This window comes from Tursiops truncatus, chromosome 11, assembly GCF_011762595.2.
Source record: "Tursiops truncatus isolate mTurTru1 chromosome 11, mTurTru1.mat.Y, whole genome shotgun sequence".
Classification (NCBI taxonomy): domain Eukaryota; kingdom Metazoa; phylum Chordata; class Mammalia; order Artiodactyla; family Delphinidae; genus Tursiops; species Tursiops truncatus.
The window spans coordinates 63,080,152-63,097,571 of NC_047044.1; the positions used below are offsets into that span (position 1 = coordinate 63,080,152).

Here is a 17,420-nt window from a genome sequence, read left to right on the forward strand (position 1 = left end):
GTGGGAATGTAAATTGGTACAACCATCATGGAGAACAGTATGGAGGCTCCTTTAAAAACTAAAAATTGAGCTACCATATGATCCTGCAATCCCACTCCTGGGCATATACCCGGAGAAAACCATAATTTGAAAACATACATGCACCCCAATGTTCACTGCAGCACTATTTACAGTAGCCAGGACATGGAAACAACCTAAATGTCCATCGACAGAGGAATGGATAAAGAAGATGTGGTACATATACACAACAGAACATTACTCAGCCATAAAAAAGAATGAAATAATGTCATTTGCAGCAACATGGATGGACCTAGAGACTGTCATACTGAGTGAAGTAAGTCAGACAGAGAAAAACAAATATCATATGATATCACTTATACCTATATGTGGAATCTAAAAAAAAGGTACAAATGAGCTTATTTACAAAACAGAAGTAGAGTCACAGATGCAGAAAACAAACTTATGGTTACCAGGGGGGAAGTGGAGGGAGACTGGGATTGACATATACCCACTACTATATATAATACAGATAACTAATAAGGACCTACTGTATAGCACAGGGAACTCTACTCAATACTCTGTAATGACCTTTATGGGAAAATAATTTTAAAAAGAGTGGATGTATGTATATGTAAAAAAAAAAAAGAGGAGAAGGAAAAATCAAACATATTAATACTACAAAGGAGGGCTTCCTTGGTGGCTCAGTGGATAAGAATCTGCCTGCCAATGCAGGGGACAATGGTTCGAGCTCTGGTCCGGGAAGATCCCACATGCCGTAGAGCAACTAAGCTCATGTGCCACAACTGCTGAGCCTGTGCTCTAGAGCCCGTGAGCCACAACTACTGAGCCCAAGTGCCACAACTACTGAAGCCCACATGCCTAGCACCCGTGCTCCAAAACAAGAGAAGCCACCGCAATGAGAAGCCCATGCACCACGACGAAGAGTAGCCCTCGCTCACTGCAAATAGAGAAAGCCCACGCGCAACAAAAAAGACCCAACGCAGTCCAAATAAATAAATAAATAAATAAAATTAAAAAAAATAAAAAATACTACAAAGAAGAGTAATAGTTACAGAAGTAGAAAATAACCTAAAGGAGAGGTAATATCAAAGATAAAATTAACCTTACATTCAGATCCAATTAATCTTCCTTTGATGCCTAATATGTGCTAGGAGATGTACTAAGCAATTTCATACACATTATCTTATTTAATCCTCACAAAAACCTTGTGAGGTAAAAGAAACATACTTCTGAAACAAAAAACACAGAAAGATAATACATCTCTGTATAGAGACAGAAGAGGGGAAGATGAGGAAGTTCATACCAAATGACTCCAATTATTTCAGTAATAGAAACAAGAGGAGAGAAAGCAGGGAAGCTTGAAGGCCTGAGAAGAACAGAGAAGAAAACTAATACTTACTGCCTACCATGTGCTATTACATCATTTATATACAAATTTCATGTAATCCTGTTTAGTATTTATGACTCATTTAATTCAAGAACTTGAGACTGTGAGAATTCCCCAAGATCTAACAGCTAGTAAGTGGTAGGGTGGTGATTCAAACCCAGGTCTATAAGCCTACAAGTTCTATCTCTTTCTACGATACCACACTGCTGCTTCAAAATCAGGAAAGTGCAAGAGAATACATATGAGAGGGATAAAAAGGTCATGAAGCAGCAAAGGTCCAGTTAGAAGCAGACAGCATGAATTTGGAGTAGATAATGCCAACTTTGTGCCCTCTCCCCCTGGGTTCAACTGCCCAGGTAAAAAGTATTTAACATTGGGAAGTTGCTAAAGGTGTAATAATATACACTTTTAAGAATTAAAATTGGGCAGGAGACTTCCACTTTCCTTCAAATTATTACTATTGTTCTTTAGTAACTGAATATCTACAAAATATTATGCACTTGGTAGTCTCATTGAACTTGCTACCTAACCATTTGGAGCTACAGTTTAAGTATCTGCCAATGGTCCAAAATTCAACACTAACCTGAGTAAGTGTTCTAATGTTGATCAAAATACCAGAAAATATCCTCTAAGAATAACTTCATTTTCTTTCATTTTGAAAACTGACTTTATTTACAAGGAATGAGAGTTAAGTCCCTAAGACTAACAGACATAGGATGGTTGTCAAAAACCAGAATGTAGACCCATTTATTTTGTTCTTTTATGAAAGACTGTGAGAGGCTTTGAAATGAACCAAGAAGATCACTTGGCATCTTCAGTGGAAAACTAGGCACTGTGTAATGTGCACCTTCCCTAGTTACCTGATTCTACAAGGTCTGCATTCTTCATGACATTTGAGCTGTTTTATAATTGCAAGTTATAGTTAAATGATAGCAATTCAAAGGATTCTTGTCCATACACTTACAAACAAATTCTGTCCAGTGAGAGAGGAATGATTTTCCCCATGTCCCTATGGAAAAAGACAGTTTTGCATAGATTTGTAAATTCATTTCAGCACACCTGATGCTATACACGTGCAGTACTTTGAATTCTCCTTTGAACTACTTTTAACACCTTACAGGTTCTCCCATTAATTAATGAGTTAAATAACATCTTTTACATGTGTTCATTTTACATTTATATGAAAATCATTATTCTGTCTAACTTTTTAACAATGAATTTTATACAACATGTAGTATATACCATGGAAGACGAAAACTTTAATGCAAAAGCTCAAGGGAAGGAATCATCCTTTTCCACTCATACACATATTTAAGGAAGGCCAGACAAAACTTAGGCCCCGTCTCTTCCCAGTTCTGAAATTTAAGACTCTAAAAAGCACAGTCATTGTTGATCATTCTTGAAAGAGCCCATAATTCACAAAAGAATTCTTTGAAAATTATATTTCCAGCTGCTTTTTTCCCCTAATGCATAGTGTAAACAAAGCACTGTCTCAAGAACAGTTCCATCATTTCAGAAACGCTTAGAATCTTTTGTTTGAACTACTTTTGTTAATTATAGTCACTTAAAAAAATAGATGGTTACTCAATATTCTGTAATAACCTATATGGGAAAAGAATATGAAAAAGAATGGATATATGTATATGTATAACTGAATCACTTTGCTGTACACCTGAAACTAACACAACATTGTAAATCAACTATACTCTAATATAAAATAAAAATTTAATTAAAAAAAAATACATAAATAAAATTTACATTCAATTTAAAAAAAAAGATGGTACATCTTCATATTAAGCTAAAAATCTACATTTGACAAATGCTTTTTCTGCTCCAAAAGATTTTTTTGCCAGTCAACAACTGTACAATCATAAAAATATTAAATACATTTATTTGTTGTTTTCAAAATAATGGTCGTCTTCAATTGGCGTATGTCACATGAAAAATTAAATATTTTTTAACTAACTTGATTCAAATATACATAAACAGCTTAAAGAAGCCAAAGCCATAAATCAATACACAAACCAAACATTAAATCAACAACATATTTTAAATTCATTAATGCAGCGGGAAGCTCAGATCTTCTGGCTTCCAAGTCCCAAATTTAAAACAGCTCTGAAACCAGTAGTCTCTATGGAAGCAGCTTTTATCCTCACTCAGGATCAAACTAATCCCCAGACACTCTGAGGAAAGAAAGAGTAAAATCAAGTTGCACCAAAAATCTTTACACTCAGCATTCATTGAGATCTTCCAAACCACTTTCACGGCTTGTAACATGCCAGAAAAATATTACTCTAGCAAGTAATTATTTTGTCCAAAAATGAACAGAGCAATTTAAATTGGAAATAATTTGCTGCCCATGCCATTCATAAATCCATGCTACTATAATTTTTTTTTTTTTTGCGGTACGCGGGCCTCTCACTGTTGTGGCCTCTCCCATTGCGGAGCACAGGCTCCGGACGCGCAGGCTCAGCGGCCATGGCCCACGGGCCCAGCCGCTCTGCGGCACGTGGGACCCTCCCGGACTGGGGCACGAACCCGTGTCCCCTGCATCGGCAGGCAGACTCCCAACCACTGCGCCACCAGGGAAGCCCTATAATTCTTAATATGAATGGATAATGCATGTAGCATATCATGCATTAAATAATCTAAAAGATAAGTTTTCATCCAGTTGAAATTAGTTAAGTAAATACTGGCCGATTAAAACACATGAAAAGTTAACTCTTCCTTCTCCCTCCCCATCTCTACTCCCTCCAAACCAACAGGAACATTTCAGATGGTAATGTGTGTCAATTAGAAGTAAAGAAAATGCGGATAAAAAAAACAACTGGAAAAGGTACAAAATGCCAGGCCCCAAAAGAGATGTCACCACTTCCAAGTTGCAACTGAAGTTAAAGAACTATAGTAGGAAGTCTTCACCATTTTCAGTAATTCAAAATAAGGTACGTATTGTCCTCCTCCTTGGGAATGTAACTCTTTCCAAAACTTTTCTGACGCTTCTCGAGGCTCTTAAACCTCGAGCATGTGTTGTAGGATTCTATTAAAGCTTTGTAAGAGTATTGTTCAAATACCAAGTAAAGAAAATAACCGAATCGGTTAAGATAAAAGTTAATAGGCTTTTCTCTCTACCCCCAATTCAACAATGTATAGATCTGGATACCAAGGGGAAAAAAAAGGTAGATGATTAAATACAGGCATTTCTTCTTCCCAGAGTAGGAAGAGCAATATGGCAGGCAGCTATTTCTTTAACAACTTCCTATTCACTAAGCCATCTTCTTTTTTCAGATCGTCAGAGAATTTGGGTAAATTTCTAATGATGAAAAAAAAAAAGAAAAAAAAATTCTCATGATGTACAAATCCAGAGAGCAAGGGAAAAAGAAGAAACACCGGAAGAAAAAGAAAACAGTGGGAAGAACACAAAAATGCAGTATTCACATTGCCTGGTTGACCATAAACAATAAAGCAAAATATATTCACTGCCACCTTCTTTTCATCTAGAGAGAAAGGAAAAAATAACACAATAGCCTCTACAAATATATAAGATACCCCAACTTCTCCAAATATTTTACCTCCGGAGCCAGATCACTGTGCTAAGGCGAGCAAAGTCTCTTCAGATGGGGTCAGGCAGTAGAGTGCTTCTAAAGACCATTCCCTAATGCTATTCAAAGTTTCTTATAGCCTGCTTTACCACCTGCTCTAGAGTCCCCAAATTTAAAATTACTTCTATCACCTACCCCCTTTTCAAAATCTCCCTTAAAGGTATCTCTTAAGAAAGCTAGCTAAATTCAACTGAAAGTATAAATGACAAACAGGTACACATACTCTTTAACCCTTGGAAAAATGTTATTCATCGATTCAAACAAATCTCTGTGGCAGACTTTTTAATAGTTTGAGAGTTTTTCTTCTTTCTTTCTTTGTTCCTTTTGTTTTCTCTTTTGGGGATGGAGGCACTGTTATACCTACTCTCACAAAGAAGAAAGAAGAGAAAGAGAAAAAAATGCCAAGTCCAAAGTTCCCATGTCCTATCTCTACTGAAGAAAAGATGTATTTGTTACTGTGAAGTCTCCTTCCACAGCTCTTGACAAATCCATTCTTCAACATTAAATCATGGGAGGTGATCTCCTACTTCCACCATCCCCATGAACAGGAAAGAGAAAGCCTGCCCTAACAAAGTGTGACCCACTATATGCTAGCTTCCAAAATTTTTTGATAGGTGTATGTGTGGCGCATTTTGTGTTTTAAAACATCTTTGCAAATTCTTTGATTTTACTCCCATCAAAAAAACAGAGTCTGGGAATTCCCAAGCGGTCCAGTGGTTAGGACTCCACACTTCCACTGCTGGGGGCCTGGTTTTGATCCCTGGTTGGGGAACTAAGATCCCGCAAGCCGCATGGCGCAGCCAAAAAAAAAAAAAAAAATTAAGTAGGGTCCAATTCTCCTCCCCACGAAGAGAATGAAGCAGAAGTGACACTGAGCAACCTCGGAAATTAGGTCATAAAAGGTGATAAAATCTCTGCCTGGTGCCTTCCCAGTTCAGGCAAGTTTGCAGTCCTGAATTACCATATAAGATATCCAGCCACCCTATATCCCTGATTCTGGAGAAAACATGGGACAAGGCCTCAGAGGGTTAGAGACGTCCGAGGGGTGCCAGCTGTTTCAGTCTTCCGAGCTCTGCCACCAGACTTGTGAATGAGGAATCCTTGGAGATGACCCCATCTGCCTCTAACTGCGTAAGAGATTTCGGTGAGGAAGCCTTTTAGATGATTCCCGCCCCAGCTATCATCTGATTGCATCCTCATGAGAAACCGTGAGAAAGAACTGCTAGCTGAGCCCAAACATCAGAATCATGAAAGATAAAAGGAGCGTTGTTTTACATCACTCAATTTTGGCATGGTGTGTTACAAAGCAAAAGATAACCAAAACAGACTTTGGTATAGGGAGTAGGTTACTTCCATAACAAAAAGTTAAAATGTTAAGCTTTGGGACTGGATGGCAGGAGAAAGCAAGAAGGGCCTTGAAAGTGTTAGTGAAAGCCTGAAGGGTCTTAAGGACACTGGTAGGAAGCTGTCAACAAGGACTTAAAACAGGGATCACCAAACTACAATCTACTGGCAAAATTCAACCTGCTGCCTGTTTTTGTAAATAAAATTTTATTGGAACACAGTAACACCCATTTGCTTACATACTGTCTACGTCTATGGCTGCTTTCTCACTATGACAGCAGAGATCATAAGGTCCAAAAAGCCTAAAATATTTATGATCTGGCCCTTGACAGAAAAAGGTTGCTAATCCTTGGCTTAAAAGAAAGTGAGGAGGGACTTCCCTGGTGGCGCAGTGGTTAAAAATCCGCCTGCCAATGCAGGGGACACGGGTTTGAGCCCTGGTCCAGGAAGATCCCATATGCCGCGGAGCAACTAAGCCTGTGCACCACAACTACTGAGCCTGCGCTCTAGAGCCCACGAGCCACAACTACTGAGCCCACGCGCGTAGAGCCCATGCTCTGCAACAAGAGAAGCCACTGCACTAAGCCCGCGCACTGCAACGAAGAGTAGCCCATGCTAGCCACAACTAGAGAAAGCCCACTCGCAGCAACAAAGACCCAAGGCAGCCAAACATAAATAAATAAATTTAATAATCATTAAAAAAACATTTAAAAAAAAGGAAGTGAGGAAAGCCTTATTGGAAGCTATAGGAAAGGAGAATCTTATTAGATAATGGTGGAAGGTTTAGCAAAGCTGTCACCTGCAGTAATGTGAAAAATAGAAAATATAACTAATGAACTGATGGATCTGGGTAGAGATTTCCAGGCAGAATGTCAAAAGTATCAACTGCTTTTTTTTTTAAGCTGTGTGCCACAAAGTACAGGTAGAGAGAGATAAGAAAAGAAGGAATTATATAATTTTCAAGCAGAATATAGAGGACATACAAAGGAGTCAGGACTTGCTAGGTCCAAAAATAAATGTTTCTTATTCCCAGGCTCCCCATATAGCAAACGTTTCTCAAATTAAGAAATGCCCTCTGGGCAAAGGTCAAATCCAAGGCAGTGTCAGGGAAACATGGCCTAAAGATTAAATTTTTGTTTAGGCCAAGGGTTGGCAAACTTTTCCCATAAAGGGCCAGATAAATATTTTAGGCTTTGAGGGCCATACACAGTCTCTGTTGAACATTCGTCTTTTATTTTTCAACAGCCCTTTAAAAATGTAAAAACAGGGGCTTCCCTGGTGGCGCAGTGATTGGGAATCTGCCTGCCAATGCAGGGGACACGGGTTCAAGCCCTGGTCCAGGAAGATCCCACATGCCACGGAGCAACTAAGCCTGTGTGCCACAACTGCTGAGCCTGCGCTCTGGAGCCCACGAGCTGCAACTACTGAAGCCCTTGAGCCTGGAGCCTGTGCTCCGCTACAAGAGAAGCCACCGCAGGGAGAAGCCTGTGCGCCGCAGTGAAAAGTGGTCCCCGCTCGCCGCAACTGGAGAAAGCCCGCACACAGCAGCGAAGACCCAACGCAGCCAAAAATAAATAAATAAAATAAATAAAAATTTAAAAAAATAAAAAATAAAATTTAAAAACAGAGAATTCCCTGGTTGTCCAGTGGTTAGGGCTCCACGCTTCCACTGCAGAGGGCATGGGTTCGATCCCTGGTCAGGGACTCAGATCCCGAGAGATGCGCGGCGTGGCTCAAAAAAAAAAAAAAAAAAAAAGTAAAAACAAATCTTAGATCACTGGCCATAGTCTGCCTACCCCTAGTTAGGACTCCAAAGAGATTTTAAGGTGGAGTCTCACAGATGCTTTCAAACATAAGGCCTTCTGAGAATATTAAAGGTGTTGTCCCACAAAAGGCTTAAAGGAAGCTGACAGGGTTCAGGACATGCCACCCCAAAATATGGCACCCTAGCATACTGAATATTTTAAGCTGAAGAATCTTGAGAAAAGATCAGAACGAGGAAGGTCACTCTGTGGGGGTCTGCCCCCACCTTCTCCCCTGAAACAAGTCATAAAACCCTCATGTAAGAGGTACCCTCCCTATACCTGGAAGGAGGGAGCATCTGTATCTCCAAAGACAAAGGGACAAGGAAAGGAATCCTAACAAACAGGCCTTGCTATATTTCCCCCAGTTCACTACACTTACTTCATACTCGTTGATCTATCATTTCTCCACACTGTCCACTCTTCATTAAACCTGGCATAAAAATACTCAGGTTCAAACATTTCTTTGCGTCTTCGTTTACATCTCCCATTTCACATAAAATTTACATCAGATAAATTTGTATACTTTTCTCCTCTTAATCAGTCTTTGCCAGTTTAATTTTCAAATCCAGCCAGGGACCCTAAGAGGGTCAAGGAAAACTTTTTTCTCCTCTACAAAACCTAAGGGAGAGAAGGGGTTATATCAATGTGTAAATGTGGCTTTTGTCTAATACAGTGAACCCTTCAGTAAGAGTCACAGAGAATTTTATGTGCAGAAACATTGTCATCTTGGACTAAAAAGGACAGAGACAGTACAAAATGAAAAAAAGGCTTTTGGGACCCCCCACCCCACCCTGCCCGAAGCTCCGTGGGCAGGAAACAGGCTGGGAAAATTACTTACATGCAAACAGAGAATACATTTTATGGAAAAGGAATGATAATTCAAAGGGCAAAACCAAGAGCCGTAGAGGAATGGTTCCTAGGCAGTAGGGGCTGAACCCTAATCACACAACTAGCAATATGTTGGCTGGATTTCAGAACTGGTATGGACCGGTGACTATTGTGTTCCTTACATTTTTTCTTTATTTTTGAACAGGAGTGTCTAAAGTTGTTATCTTAGGCCCACCCATTATTGCATATTGGGTGGGCTGGGTATGGAGAAAGATAAGGTGATTCTTTAGTCCACAGGTCTTCAAAGTGAAGGCAAGGGTACTCAAGGAGCTATACCCAAGGAACTAATATATCCAAATAGCCTTATCTGCACCTGGATCTGATTTAGATTACAAGATCCTGGATCTCTAGCCTGAGCCTGATGCTGTACTAGATAAAACTTTGGAGGCTTTGAGAAGGAGTGCTTGTGTTTTGCATGTGGAGGAAGATAAATACTGTAATTTGTAGCCAGAGAGAAGACTAAAGTGGCTTTGAAATAAGTCTGCATATTCTTGACACTCCTCCCAGCAAGAGGCAGACTCTAATCCCCTTCCCTTTGACTGTGGATTGGCCTTAGTGACTTGCTTCTTTTTCTTTTTTTTCCTTATAAATTTATTTATTTAATTTATTTATTTTTGGCTGTGTTGGGTCTTCCACTGCTGCGTGCGGGCTTTCTTTAGTTGCAGCGAGCGGGGGCTACTCTTCGTTGCAGTGCGCGGGCTTCTCATTGCAGTGGCTTCTCACTATGGAGCACGGGCTCTAGGTGCGCGGGCTTCAGTAGCTGCGGCGCGCGGGCTTCAGTAGCTGCGGCGCGTGGGCTTCAGTAGCTGTGGCGCGGGGGCTCAGTAGTTGTGGCTCACGGGCTCTAAAGCACAGGCTCAGTAGTTGTGGCGCATGGGCTTAGTTGCTCGGTGGCATGTGGGATCCTCCCAGACCGGGGATCAAACCCATGTCCCCTGCATTGGCAGGCGGATTCTCAACCACTGCACCACCAGGGAAGCCCCAGTGACTTGCTTCTAATGAATAAAATGCAGTGGAAATTGACACTGATTCTGAATTTAGGTCATAAAAGACAATATAGTTCCCGTCTGGCTCTCTTACTCGGAACAAGTACTTTTAGAGCCCTAAGCCTCCAGGTAAGAAGTCTGGCTACCATGAAGCCCCTATGCTGGAAAGACTATACAGAAATAGGGAGAGATATCAAGGATCCCCAACTATTCCAGCTTCTACCTATTTGGACTTCCCTGCTCAAGTGCCATGCTTGTGAGTCTGGTAGGAAGCCTCCGAAATAACCCCAGGCCCATCTAACTACCAGTACATAAGAGGACTCATGCAAGAATCACTTAGCTGAGCCCAGTCAACGCCCAGAACCATAAGTTTTATGCCAAATTTGGAGTGGTTTTGTTCTTTAGCAATAGATAACTGCAACAACATGCCTGGAGACCCTAGCCTGAAATGTTAGGAGGTGAAACTTAGCCTGCCTTTCTATATTACCAACCAAATATTTATGCTGCCCCCAACTCCTTCTTCTTCCCACAGTAGAAATATTTGATTTGACCACGGTAAAAAATATTTTCATGGCTGATTTAAATGTATACAATTACAATGTGACAAGTACTATGTTTCAAACTGTATGTCAGTCTAACTTTACACGTTACTTGAAAGCACCTACATTTACACACACACACACACACACACACACACACACACAAATGGATTGCTGCTTCCTAGCATATTATTTCACTTATTTTACAAATGTTTTTTAATAATTAAGTAATTTGAGACTGGTAGTCATACTACCTCCTCTGCAACATAACACTAATGTGTAGTGTTTTAAAAAGTGGTTATACGTGCAGCAGAACTAGAATAATCGTCACTAATATATAATAACCACAATTTCTAAGGTCTCTTCATTGCTAAATGCCATGATCTAAGTTCAGAGAAAATAAATCTTTTGCATTTGAAGATATACAATTCAATATGTTTTAGATCACTGGCAGGGAATTTAACGTTCTAGCTCTTAAAAGAAACAATGGAATATGATGTTCACAGATTATAAACATGGTTAAGCTCAACTTCTGTAGTGAAACTAAAACAGCTGAGCCAAGAACTAATTGGACCTCGCAGAATGGCAGAAGGGACTCTGGAATAGGAAGAGCAAAGAGGCCTGAGGTCAAGATAACTTACTCTGAAAATGTAACCACTTTCTCCATTGTATAAACACTTCCAACTAGACATTTTAAGGAAAAAAGCCTTAATCCTCTATGAAAACAAATAACTAAAACATCCTAAATTATTTAGCAGCAGTTTAATTCACCTTTTTTCACTCTTTCCTAGACTGTCACAGGTTTGATTTTTTTTTTTTTTTTTAGCAAGCAAGCATTGAGAAGAAAAAATCAAATATAATCACTTTGAGAAGAACTTTTAAAGAATAAAATATATGTTCTGCTTCAGATACGATTCTTTGAACACTGAGTAATACGTATACCCCCAAGTATACACATACCCAGCATATACATTACATATACCCAAGTTCGGGTAACTAAAAGGAAAGAGAAGGTCACTGTGCAGAAGTCTATTTAACCCATAATATGGCTGATTTTAAATATCAGTCTGGGTTCTGGGTCCTGATAGCAGAAAGTCATCTAATACAAAGGGAGAAGAAAGACTCTCTCTTGCTCACAGGGCAGAAGTTTAGGCTCTATACAAATTGTGGAATAAGTAAAGGTCATTCTTCCACAGAGAGTCCACAACTACCTAATTCTTCCTTTCTCATTCAAAAGTCCCTCAATAAAACTGACTTCAGGTGTCAGAAAAACACTAAACGCATTCAACTAAGTCACACTGAAGAATGAATTTTTGAGAGCCCCTAACCTTTCCATGAGATAAAAGACTGTACACAGTATAATGCAATATAATGGGAAAAATTCTGGTTTCCCCAAAACATTTCCTTTAAGCTCTACATCAAAGAGATGGGGCCATTATATTTACCACTGGATCCCTCAGCACCTGGTACAGGGATAAGCACATTAGTAAGCACTCGAAACTCTGCATAAATGAATATTTTGCTTTTATTCCCCATATAAGAAATATGCATTCTAGTTCCATTCTATCAGTAATGAGCTACATAACCTTTGGCAAGGTCCTGGATCTCTCAAGCTTTAGTTTCCATCACACAACATAAAATGAGGTGAGGTGCGGACTGGGGATGAGGATTAGATAATAAGTCTCATGAGGCCAGTGACTGTCTTATTCACCTCTGTATCTGTGTCTAACGAAGTGGCTAGGGCACATTCAAATATTTACTGGACAAAGTTTCTTCCAGCTCTAGGACTTCCCTGGTGGTCCAGTGGTTAAGATTCCGCCTTCCAATGCAGGGGACACGGGTTCAATCCCTGGCCAGGGAACTAGGATCCCACATGCTGCAGGGAAACCAAGGCCATGCGCTGCAACTACTGAGCCTGCGGGCTCTAGAGCCCACGCGCCACAACTAGAGAGAAGCTCGCGTGCCACAACTAAGACCTGACACAGCCAAATAAATAAATAAATAATTTTAAAAAAAGGTTCTTCCAGCCCTGACCCTATAATTCTTCGTTTTTAACAAAAAAAAGGTTCTTCCAGTCCTGACCCTATAATTCTTCATCGTTTTTAACTTAGCTTTTTCAGCATACAGTATTATAGTCCACTAAGCAGGAGATTTAAGACTCCTCCTCTACACTGAGATCAGTTCCAGTAAAGGCCTTTTAAAACAAAACACTTCTAAAATCTTCTCCACCTCTCCACACAGGTTCTTTGTGTGACTGATATTATTTATCCACTGGATGCAGCTTTTAGAAAGATAAGATTTGGACAAAGACAGGATGCCAGAAGCAATACAATTTTCCAGATTCTTCTGAATTGGTTTTATTCCAGTTTGATTTTATTATGCTACTTAAAACACTATTAGAAGTACCTGGAATAATCAGGTTAATCCATTTGCAATCCAAAAATGTATTCCAAAGTCAAATATTATTATTATTATCTATTCCATATGCCCATCCTTTAGCATAAATGACTGAGAGCTATATCCATTTATTTAAGTTCATGTTTTTCACAGCATGCAACCAACACTACCACCTACTCATTATTTACAGTCCTTTCTGTAGCACTATTATAAAAGGTTACATTTAAGAGGACCTTGGGGAAATCCCTGGAGGTCCAGTGGTTAGGACTCCCAGCTTTCACTGCCGAGGGCCCAGGTCCAATCCCTGGTCGAGGAAATAAGATCCCACAAGCCGAGTGGTGTGGCAAAAAAAATTAAAACTTTAAAAATAAAGGTCCTTGTGCCTCTGGAACACTATCACTCCAAATTAGGTGTAGCCTTCAAAAAGTCGGCACATCTCTGCTATCAGGTAGTAATGAGCATAATAAATTCAAGGACTTCAGCTCGAACAAATTATTGATTGACATATTCCCCAATTATTAAAGTCTAATAACAACTTTTGAAATATTAATCTATATCCTCAGTAGCAATGTACAGTCTGTACCCTGACAATGAGCACTTACATTATGTCCATTCAATCACCCACTAGGTACCAGACACTGTTCTAGCCCAGGGGTCAGCAATCTTTTTCTGTAAAGGGCCAGACAGCAAATATTTTAGGCTTTACGGGCCTTACAGTCTCTGTTGCAACACTCAACTCCACTGTTGTAGTGTGAAAGCAGCCACAGACAATACAATAATGAATGTGCATGGCTATGTTCTGATTAAACTTTACTTACAAAAACAGGCAGCAGGCCATTTTTAGCTTGCCAGCCCTTGTTCTATGCCTATGGGGAGACAGCAGTGAAACAAATTTTTTTAAGTAAAGTTAAATTTTTTAAATTAATTAATTAATTAAAATACACACAGCCTGTCAGATGCTAATAAGTGCTATGGAGAAAAGTAAAGCAGGATCAAGGCGGTAAGGACACTCAGGACTTCACTGATAAGATGACATCTGAGCCCAACACCTAAAGAAAGGAAAAGCCATGCTACCTCCATAGAAAAAGCATTTCAGGAAGAGGTAATGGCAAGTATAAAGGCTCTGAAGAAGAAACAACCTGGCATCTTAAAAAAAACAGCAAGGATGTCACTGTGGCTACAGGGACGTGAGCACAGGAAAGAGTTATAGGAAATTAGGCCAGAGAGGCAAGCTGAGGCCAGGTTCTTTACAATCTTTTAAGGCCACTGTCAGAACTTTGTTTTTTACTCTGAGATGGAAAGCCCCTGGAAGGCTTTGAGCAAAGGAGTGACAACCCGACTTGACTTACTTTTTAGGGGATTGTTCTGGATGTCTGCTGAGAACAGACTGTACAGAGATAAGGGCAGAAGTAGAGAAATCAGTCAGAAGGCTAATGCAATAATCCAGGAAAGAGAGAACAGCAGTTTGAATTTTGGTGGTAGCAGTAGAAACGGTGATCAGCTTCAGCATGTATCCTAAAGGTAAAACTAGATTAGATGTGAAATGTTACAGACAGAAAAGCATCAACTAGGTTTAAGGCTCGAGTAACCAGGAGAGTCTCTATTTCCTGTTATGGGGACGACTGTGGGAAAAATCTTGGGGGAAGCATATTAAGTTCGAGATGTATAACAGACACCACATAGAGATGTTAGGTGGGCAATGAGATATACAAATTTGGAGTTAATATACTTTTACATTATGATTATTCCCAGTACGTTTGATCTCTCCAACTGGGTTATAAAATCCTTAAGAATAAAACCCCTGGACTTCCCTGGTGGCGCAGTGGTTAAGAATCTGCCTACCAATTCAGCGGAAACAGGTTCAATCCTTGGTCCAGGAAGATCCCACGTGCTGCAGAGCAACTAAGCCCGTGAGCCACAACTACTGAACCTGCCCACAAGCCACAATACTGAAGCCTGTGCGCCTAGAGCCCGCGCTCCGCAACAAGAGAAGACACTGCAATGAGAAGCCCATGCACCGCAACGAAGAGTAGCCCTGCTCGCCGCAACTAGTGAAAGCCTAAGTGCAGCAACAAGGACCCAGTGCAGCCATAAATAAATAAACAAACAAATAAATAAATTTTTTTAAAAAGTGAAACCTCGTTTTCACTTTACTCACAGGTATTATTCCCAAGACTATTTACTTACTTTATACACAGTTTTAATAAGATTAGATTTCTAGTTTCTGAATTCATAAATGATAGAAGCAGCAAATTTACAATGGTGGTGCCAGGGGGTGGAAGACAGCAGCTAAAACTGACAGCTGACAAAGGAATACATAGAAATTATAAAATGCTGACAAAAACTAGAAATATCCAGCATTCCAAGATTACAGTCGTCCCTCAGTATCCACTCAGGGGATTGGTTCCAGGACCCCTGCAGATACCAAAATCCTCGGATACTCAAGTCCCTTATATAAATCATCACAGTATTTGCATATAACCTATGCACATCCTCCTGGATATTTTAAATCATCTCTAGATTATTTTTATATCTAATACAATGAAAATGCTATGTAAATTAATTGTAAACAGAGCGTAAATGCTATGTCAACAGTTGCCAGCCCGTGGCAAATTCAAGTTATGCTTTTGGGAACTTCCTGGAATTTTTTTTTTTAATATTTTCAACCTACAGTTGGTTGAATCCATCCATGCAGAACCCACAGATACGGAAGGCCGCGTACATTTACTGTAAGAACAAACAGCTGTACATATATGTCATTAAGTCAGCAATTCCTGAAAGTGTTTGTTATAGCACAAAATACTTCTAATTATCTTTAGCGACGTTTAATGTTATTAACGTTTTAAATGACATATTTTTTAAATATTGCTAATAAAAATGGAAGAAATGGTATTTAAAAGAGTAAACATAATTTATTTGAAAATTTTATGTATGTGTTATTCTCACAGGATTTGTTAGGGAGCAGATAAAATTATACACATGAAAGTCATTTAATAAACATTACTTGGGACTCGCCCTGTGCTAGAAATGGTAGATATAAGAAAAAGCAAGCCATGGTTCAAGCTCAAGTCTCTTCTTGAGAGATAAAAACATAAACAACTAATTATAATACAATGTGATCCGTGGAATGAAAACAGACTTGGGACTAAGACGTCTGGGTTTGAATTTTGCCACCATTCTTGGCTTACAGTTTGAGCTGCTAACTACGTATGCTTAGCTTGCCGACCATTCAAAAACAGGCAGCAGGCCAGGCCTATGAGCAGCAGCTTGCCAACCTCTGTTGTACAGGAATATTGGGGATAAAGACAGTGATCAGAATAGCTTATTCTGTGCCCTGTTCCCCTGGCTAAGATAAGGTTTGGGAGCTGCAGAGGCAAACATGTAACTGGACATGTAACTTTCCTCCCTATTCTCTTTGCCTGGCTAATTCCCACTCATCTTTCAGGTCTCTGATCAGATGTCACTAACTCAAGAACCTGCACTCTTCCCCTCCTTACCCCCGAGACTGATCCAGTGCTTTTTCTACAGGCTTCCAAAAAGCCCTCACTACTTCTATCAGAGCCTTCACATTAAACTGTAATCTCTGTTTAACTGTCCTTCCCGCTAGACTGTAAATCCAGGTAAGGAGGAACCTGTCTACTTGTTCCACATGATCTCCCAAGCATCTAATTCAGTGCCTGGCACATAGTAGATGCTAGGAAATGTCCACTGAAATGAGTGAATCCAGCAATAGTTGAGTCTCCCATCCAGTAACAGCTCTTTCAGGAACCTGTCAGGACACAGATCCTTGGGTACTGACAGGATCTGTTCTCTCCTTCCAAACAGTACTTTCCTCTCCCCTCCCAGGACACAGGTCAAACTCTTTCCCTCTTCTAACTCCTCTGTTTCCTTGGCCCGATTGAAGGAACTGAAAGCTAATTCTGCCTGAAACCTCTTCCCTCCCTTCCCTTTCCAACTCTAAAGCTACACCTCCCCACTTCCTTACTGTAATCGTGCTGTCATTTCCCCAGCAAGCTAGTAACAGTGTCATTTACCAGTTTCCAGGATATGTAGGATATTTAAGAATAGGGTACTAAAAACATCCAAATATTCTACTTTTCAGTAAGAAAGGGGAGAGAATAGAAGCAGGGAAGGTAAACAACAGGAAATGGAACAGGGAATGCTGGTTTTTGAAGAGATGGAATAACAGCTTTTTACTGCAGATCACTTTGGCCCCAGGAGTAGAAAGCAAGTAACAGAGCTCCAGTTCTGCATCCCCCCAGCCTCTACACCAGCACCAGTAGTCAAGGAACCCTTTTACCCTGCAGCTTCTTCCCATATCTCTATCCTGCATCTACTTATACTACAATTTGCCTTGAAACATCAAGACTAATCTCATTATGATCTCTAACCCTACTTATATCACTCACTACAAGAAACCCAGGACTCTGGAGTCATTCTAAATCCTCCAACTC

At 40.0% G+C, this 17,420-nt stretch overlaps 1 protein-coding gene across 1 annotated transcript in view; it reads right to left on the reverse strand.

Annotated features, from left to right (window-relative positions):
* LOC109549862 (cytochrome c-like) overlaps positions 1-17,420 on the reverse strand; it is a 48,257-nt gene that overhangs the window by 18,232 nt on the left and 12,605 nt on the right. The window lies entirely within an intron of this gene.